Source organism: Elephantulus edwardii, unplaced genomic scaffold (genome assembly GCF_000299155.1).
Source record: "Elephantulus edwardii isolate Elephantulus edwardi_28Jun2011 unplaced genomic scaffold, EleEdw1.0 scaffold00135, whole genome shotgun sequence".
Taxonomy (NCBI): domain Eukaryota; kingdom Metazoa; phylum Chordata; class Mammalia; order Macroscelidea; family Macroscelididae; genus Elephantulus; species Elephantulus edwardii.
Window position 1 is genome coordinate 72,614 of NW_006399885.1, and position 8,313 is coordinate 80,926.

The following is an 8,313-nucleotide window of genomic DNA, read 5'->3' on the forward strand; positions in this document are numbered from 1 at the left end:
TTTTAAGTCATTTTTTAAAAAATACACCGAAAAAGGCATCACATCCTTCCTTAAGAATGAAAACTTCTATTACCTACTCGGCCAAAGAGTACTGCATACCATATATAACCAATTTTCATAAAAAAATATACAAAAGAATAACCAATTTTCAATTATTATATGCAATAATATATGGAATACAGAAGTTTTAAAACATCACTAAGTCTGATTCTCTCATAACTGACTGTTGTTGTTATGTGCCGTCGAGTCACTTGCGACTCATAGCGACCCTATGTACAACAGCCCTAAACTCTGCTCTGTCCTGTGCCAATCGCACTGTCTCTGACACTCCCATCCCGATTATCCCAGTCACTGAATCAATCCACCTCATAGAGGGCCTTCCCCTCCTGAGCCATCCCTCCACACTCCCCAGCATGATGTCCTTCTCCAAGGACCGGTCTCTCCTCACAACATGTCCAAAGTATGTTAGACAGAGCCTCAGAATCCTTGCCTCCAAGGAACCACCCGGTTTAACCCTTCCAGGACGAATCTGTTTGTTTTCCTAGCAGTCCATGGTATTCTCAATACTCTTCTCCAGCACCACAGCTCAAAGGCATCAATTCTCCTTCTATCCTCCTTGGTCATTGTCCAACTCTCTGATGCATAACAAGTGATTGGATGCACCTTAGTCTCCAGAGAGACACCATTGCTCTTCAGTACTTTGGAGAGGTCCCTAACAGCAGACTTTCCCATGGCAATGCGCCTTTTAGTTTCCTGGCTACTGGTGCCAAGACTGTTGACTATGGAGCCAAGCAAACTAAAGCTGTGTACAATCTCAATCTTTTCACCATCCATGCTGATGCTGCCAATTGGTCCAGTGGTGAGAATCTTTGTCTTCTTGACATTGAGCTTCAATCCATATTGGAGGCTGCAGTCCTTAACCCTCTGTAGCAGGTGCTTCAGGTCCTCTTCAGTTTCAGCAAGCAGGGTTGTGTCATCTGTATAACTGACTTCACTGATAATTTTAAATTAGCATTAAATAAAAAGACCTTGGAAAATTTATGTCAGGTTGAAAAAATAAACACATACATTTTTATAAAGATGGAAGAAATTATTCCCTGCAATATTTTTTAAAAAGTTGACTGTCACTAACATTATTAAAATATCTCAAAATCGATATAAAGTAATAATGTAAAAATTTATGAACATTTTATATAGAAATTGCAAATTAACTTAAATGACTCAACAAGATAGAATTTAATTCTGCAACAAAATATAGGTTAAGGATATAACTGTAGGTATTTAAACTTTCAGACATGCTGAAATTTAGGAAATATGAATATATATTTATATATTTCTAAATTTGTTAAAAACAACAAATCAACCCATGGTTTAATAATAAGTGAAAGAGTGGATGCCCGATAATGCTACGTACACAAGGTTTCAAATACCATTAACAGGGTGGGGGTTTTTTTTATAAAAACAAAACAAAAACACCTTTTTTCCTTTTGTACATGACCATAAAAACCTGTGACTGATTCCAATTTAGGGCTTACTTCTAATATTTCACCATGTAGTTCAGTTTTACGACAAATTGAGTTTGGGTTTGTTTTTCTCTCTCTCTCTCTCTCTCTTTTATTTATTCATTGTAGGGCATTTTCTCCTCACAAGAAACTGAGTTTTAATGATCAAAAAATTAATACCCAGGCGGAGCGCTGCTGCGGGTGCTCCGGGCGACTCTCGAACAAAGCAGTCGGCATGCCCTCCAACGGCACGGCCAAGGTGGTGCAGATCCAGTTCGGCCTCATCAACTGCAGCAACAAGTACCTGACAGCCGAGGCCTTCAGCTTCAAGGTGAACGCGTCGGCTAACAGCCTGAAGAAGCAGATCTGGACGCTGGAGCAGCCGCCCGAAGAGGAGGGCAGCGCAGCCATGTGCCTGCGCAGCCACCTTTTCCGCTACCTGGCGGCTGACAAGGATGGCAACGTGACCTGTGATTGCGAGGCGCCGGGCGCCGACTGCCGCGTAGCACGACGACAGCCGCTGCAGTCCGAGGCGCACTGGCGCTACTTCAGCGGCACCGAGGACCGCCTGTCGTGCTTCGCGCAGAGCGTGTCGCCGGCCGAGAAGTGGAGCGTGCACATCGCCATGCACCCGCAGGTCAACATCTACAGCCTGACACAAGCCCTACGCGCACCTGAGCGTGCGGCCGGCAGACGAACCGTGGTGGACCAAGACATGCCCTGGGGCGTCGACTTGCTCATCATGCTCGCCTTCCAGGACCAGCGCTACAGCGTGCAGACGGGCCGACCACCGCGTGCGCCACGACGGGCGCCTGGTGGCGCGGCCTGAGCCCGCCACCGGCTACACGCTCGAGTTCCGCTCGGGCAAGGTGGCCTTCTGCGACTGCGACGGCCGCTACCTGCCGCCGTAGGGGCCCAGCGGCACGCTCAAGGCCGGCAAGGCCACCAAGGTGGGCAAGGATGAGCTCTTCGCGCTGGAGCAGAGCTGCGCCCAGGTAGTGCTGCAGGCGGCGAACAAGAGGAACGTGTCCACGCGCCAGGGTATGGACCTGTCAGCCAATCAGGACGAAGAGACTGACCAGAAGACCTTTCAGCTGGAGATTGACCGTGACACCAAAAAGTGCGCCTTCCGCACCCACACGGGCAAGTACTGGACGCTGACGGCCACCGGGGGCGTGCAGTCCACCGTCTCCACCAAGAATGCCAGCTGCTACTTCGACATTGAGTGGCGTGACAGGAGGATCACCCTGCGCGCGACCAACGACGGCAAACCAAGAAGAACGGGCAGCTGGCAGCCTCAGTGGAGACCGCAGGGGACACCGAGCTGTTTCTGATGAAGCTCATCAACCGACCTATCATCGTGCTGCGTGGGGAGCATGGCTTCATTGGCTGCTGCCGCAAGGTCACGGGCACCCTGGACGCCAACCGTTCCAGCTACTATGTCTTCCAGCTCGAGTTCAACGACAGGCCCCACAACATTCAAGACTCCACAGGCAAGTACTGGACGGTGGGCAGTGACTCATCAGTCACCAGCAGCAGCGACACCCCCGTGGACTTTTTCTTCGAGTTCTGTGATTACAAAAAGGTGGCCATCAAGGTGGACGGGCGCTACCTGAAGGGGGACCACGCGGGGGTCCTCAAGGCCTCAGCTGAGATCATCGACCCTGCCACACTGTGGGAGTACTAGGCCCGCACCTCTGCCCTGTCCCCCCACCTGTCCCTCTGCCCCCTACGACTTCGCTGACCCCTTCTCTGAGTGGGCTCCACTGTGGATGTTGAGCCCCTTGCCTTTCAAACTGGAAAACCCAGAGAAAACGATGCCCCTATTGTCACCCCTGTGGCTCCCTTGGACGGGTCAGTGGCTGTGTCCAGTCGTCCAGTCCCTGAGGTGGCATGCAGTCCTTCAGCTGAGGCTGGCATCCTCTGACCTCAGATGACTTTGAGCCTTTTTCCTTGGAGTGGGCAAGAGAGGGGGTGTCCAGGAGTCCCCTGGCATGGTGCCTGTAACTGGAATCTCCTGGACCACTCTGGACACCTCTCCGGCCCCTCTGAGAAGCCCCCAGCGCCCCAGACCTGCTGGCGTCCCCTCAGGGTGCTGTCCTGGGCCATCCACATAGAGCCTCGGGGGCTTCTCTCTCCCCCATCTTGGATCTAGTCTTTGTTCACCCTGGCCAGACTGGAAGCAGAAAAATTACCAAATCAGTATTTTTTTTAATAAAGTTTATGGCTGGTTGTAGCATGATAAGTCTGTGAGGGGTCTTAGTGGTTGCTGGGGGACGGGCAGAGCACCTCAAGTTCAGAGCGTCTGACTCCACTTTTTGAGGGACAGTCTGTCATCTAAGTCCTCCCCACCCCCACCCACCCCACCTGTTCCCCTACCTGGTGGTGCTGGGCCAGAGCCAGTGGCAGGACTGGTGCTCCACGCCTATGACTGGAACCTTCTGGAACCCTGGGGTCTCCTGGCCTATGGGACCCCATCCGCCATGCTGTCCCTTCCAGCGCCAGATTGTCCACCTGCATCTCACCTGGGTGTCTTGGTCTTTTATTTTTTTAAGTGTCATTTGTATGATGCCCATCTTAGTAGCTTCAAACTGGAAAGAAAAATAAAGGAGTCAGAATAAAATGTGTGTGTGTGTGTGTGTGTGTGTGTGTGTGTGTGTGTGTGTGTGTTTGCTGTGAAAAGTCATTGATTGTGCAAAATTCTCTCTCCAGCTCCATTTCTGTCACTGAGTCCATGTTTTCCAACTACTGAATCTTCTTCTCTGTTCCCAACTTTTGCATTTCTGTCACCCATTATTATCAAAGCATCTTGACTGCATGTTCAATCGATCTCTGATTGTAAAAGTTGGTAAAAATCTTCTATATCCTCTTCCTTGGCTCTGGTTGTTGGTGCATTTATCTGAATGAGAGTGGTATTCACTGGACTTCCTTGTATGCATATGGATATTATCCTGTCACAAGACTGTACTTCAAGATGGATCTAGCAATGACTTTTTTAACTATGAAAGCAACTCCATTTTTCCTCACCTTTTCATCTCCAGAGCACTATATCATATGATCATCCGACTCAAAATGCCCCATGCCAGTCCATCTCATCTCACCAATGCCTAGTATGTCAATATTTATGGGTATAATAGAAGTTCCAGAAGAGCCTATCAAAATCAGAAAAGTCCAAATGTTTTTTTCTGTTAGCAAAAACATGCAGTCTGGAGTAAACTACCCAAAGAAATGGAGTGTGATACTATGGAGAGATGGGAAAATCTTTTGATGGGTTCAGCATCAACGGCAGATCCTTTGTCCAACATGTTTCTATCCTTGGGCACTGTACAAACACAGTAGCCTTTGCATTAAAAAAATGGATGGAGCTAGGACCCTGAAAAGAAAAAGTTTCCAAAACCCAAGTCTAAGTCATATGGTGCAAATTTTTCTTGGAACAAAAGTTCAAGGGCATTTACAAAATAAATTGACACTGACTACTATCCCTGTACTTAACTGTGAATTAGGTCAACTATGTGGTATTTATAGTCCATATATAATGCATCTCTTAAAAGTCTCCTAATAAATTTGACCTTTATAAAAGAAAAGACATCCTCTAGTACACAAAGTATTTTAAAGGAAGCAAAATTATAAAGCAGAAAAATCCCAGACAGATAATGACTGCAAACATGGAAGAAAACATCTATGATATACCGTTTTCAAAATGCAGCCAAGGGAATGCAGCTGTTTACTCAGCAAAACAAATTTTGAAGCAAAATCAAAAGTGAATACAAAGGATGATTATTTTAAGAATTACGGGGGTGGAGCCAAAGCACCAGAATATTCAGATAGATGTTGGGTGTTATGTGCCTTCGAGTTGCCTGCAACTCATTAATGACGCTATTTACAACAGCCCTAAACCCTGCCGTATCCTGTGCCAATCTCACTGTCTCTAACACACCCACCCCCATTACCCCAGCCACCGAATCAATCCATCTCATCGAGGGTCTTCCTCTCCCGCACTGTCCCTCCACCCTCCCAAGCGTGACATCCCACTCCAAGGACTGGTCCCTCCTTGCAACATGTCCAAATTATGTCAGACGATGCTTCAGAATCCTTGCCTCAAAGGAGCAGTCTGGTCTTACCCTCTCCAGGATGAACCTGTTTGTTTTCTTAGCAATCCATGGTATATTCAATACTCATTTTCAACACCATAGCTCAAAGGCATCGATTCTCCTGCTATCATCCCTAGTCATTGTCCAGCTCTCTTGATGCATAGCAAGTGAATGCAAAGACTATGGCCTCTGTCAGGCATACCTTAGTTGCTCTTGAGTAGTTTATACAGGTCCCTAACAGAAGACTTTCCATTGCAGTACGTCTTTTCATTTCCTGGCTGCTGGTACATTGTTGCTCTTCAGTAGTTTATACAGGTCCCTAACAGAAGACTTTCCATTGCGGTATGTCTTTTAATTTCCTGGCTGCTGGTGTCAAGAGGGTTGATTGGGGAGCCAAGCAAACTAAAGCTGTGAACAATCTCAATATCTTTACCATCCATCACGATGCTGCCAATCAGCCCAGTGATGAGAATCTTTGTTATCTTGATATTGAGCCTCAATCCATACTGAAGGATGCAGTCCTTGATCTGCTGCAGCAAGTGCTTCAGATCCTCCTCACTTTCAGCAAGGAGAGTTGTGTCATCTGCATATTGCAGATTGTTGATGAGTCTTCTTGCAATCCTGAGGTCACATTTCTCCTCTTAGAGCCCAGCCTCTCGGATAACGGGTTCTGCATAGAGATTGAAAGGTATGGAGATAGGACACATCCCTGGCACAAATCCTTTCCAATTTTGAACCATAGAGTGTTTCCTTGCTCTCTTAGGACAACTGCCTCCTGATGCAAGTATAGGTTTTGCATTAACACGATCAAGTGCTCTGTCTGGGATTCTCATTCTTCTCAGAGTTAGCCACAGTTTGTTGTGATCCACACAAACGTCTTTGCATCAATGAAATACACTGTTTCTCTAGAATAAATCGAAATAAACCAAATGAAACAAATAGAGATTACAATCTTAGAAACCTAGTATCAAGTAGAAGAATAGAAAATTAGGCAACAAAAGTACAGAAAAACTATAAAGGATATGGAGTGGAAGCACCCTAGCAGCTCGCCACCCAGCTTCAACATGGCCTCCTTGAGGCAAAACAAGCATCCAATCAATCCCAGTGAAGAGCCACGGGAAGGGAACTTCACAGAATTCCCAATGGGATTCAAGAAAACTCTGAAGATGTATCAAGCAAGGCATCAAGAACCTGAGATGAGGAAAAACCAAGAAGAGGTGGTTCTCAGCATTCTCACTTTAAACATGGAGGGAGGTAGTGTCCAGAGGCAATGCAATGAATCAGCAGCAGTCCCTCAGTGTTAGTGTGGGTCAGTGCACACAGACTTACAGATCCAGAAGGGTAAAAAAATGCACTCACCTGATTGGATTCTGGGCATTTTTTTCATCCTAATACTTATTGTTGTTGTTGTTGTTATTGTTGTTATGTACCATAGAGTCGCTTGCAACTCATAGCGACCCTATGTACAACCGCCCTAAACTCTGTTCTTTCCTGTGCCAATCTCATTGTCTCTGACACACTCATCCCGATTACCCCAGTCAATGGATATTGAGTATTGGACCATGGTTGCTGTTATATGCTGTCGAGTCAGAGCCAACAACCACGTCATAGCTGAGACTCTCCAGCAGGTTTTCAGAGGCTGTATATCACACAGGAGGATAATAATCATCTTTCTCTTGTGAAGCCACAGGTGGATTCAAACCACGTCTTTGGGTTGGCAACACAATTCCTTATCATTAGGGCACCAGAACTCCTATTATGCCAGAGCTACCTATCAAAAATTGACTGTGATACTTCATTTAGTGCTGTCAAAATCATTACGCTGATGGCAACATTTACTGTCTTTGAATTACAGGCAGGGTTGCCAGTAGTTTAGAATGAGGTGACAATAACAATTTCTTTATTTCATGAGGGATACAGAGAGCTGTATTATTTAGAATTATCTAACTAAAACATGTAGGTAACATTATTTAAAACTGCAATAAGTTTTGGGGGTTTGTAAAGTCTATCAAGATAAAGAAGACTTTTGTTTCTTACATGTTTGTTCCAGGTTCACTCTTGAATTCCCAAATGACAAGTTAAATATCAGTACAAAACAATGGGTGATAAATATTAACTAATTTAAAAAGAAAATCATACCATATCTATGTGAAACCTCATTAGCATTAACTGGTGTTCATGCTTAGCTGCTTCCATTTCTGCCTCTAGTTTCTCTTTGGCTTCTCTGATGTTCTATCATCCTGCTCCCGCTGCTGCTTTTCCATTTCGTCAAGAGCCTTCCATTGAGACGCATACTCAAATTCAAATGTCCCAGGCTGAGCAAAACATGGAGGCTGTTCTCTTTTCCTAAATTTACATTTAAAAACACACAGAAATGTATGTTTAAAAGATAAAACAAAAACCAGCACACAATAGCAACAACTAATATTTACTGAGTACTTAAAAAAGTTCAGGGTACATATCAGATTCGTTAAACTGTGTCATGACAACACTGTAAGATTTTACAGGCTGAGTGGAAAAAATAAAAAAATGCTGAATAAGTAATGAAACCAAGATTCCAATTAACGATTAGATGTACTCCTCTTACAGTCTTGCCTAATGAGAACTGTCTAGTATTCACTTAAATAACACCTGTTTCCAACGTATCAATCAAATGTATCCTGCGTTAACTGTCTGGAGTTCGTTCTCTCTGCTGAAACCAAAGGTCTAGAAATGTGTTT

General features: G+C 45.4%; 1 pseudogene; it reads left to right on the forward strand.

Annotated features, from left to right (window-relative positions):
- The first annotated feature begins 1,737 nt into the window (after positions 1 to 1,737).
- LOC102857443 lies at positions 1,738 to 3,189 on the forward strand (annotated as a pseudogene).
- The last annotated feature ends 5,124 nt before the right edge of the window (positions 3,190 to 8,313 follow it).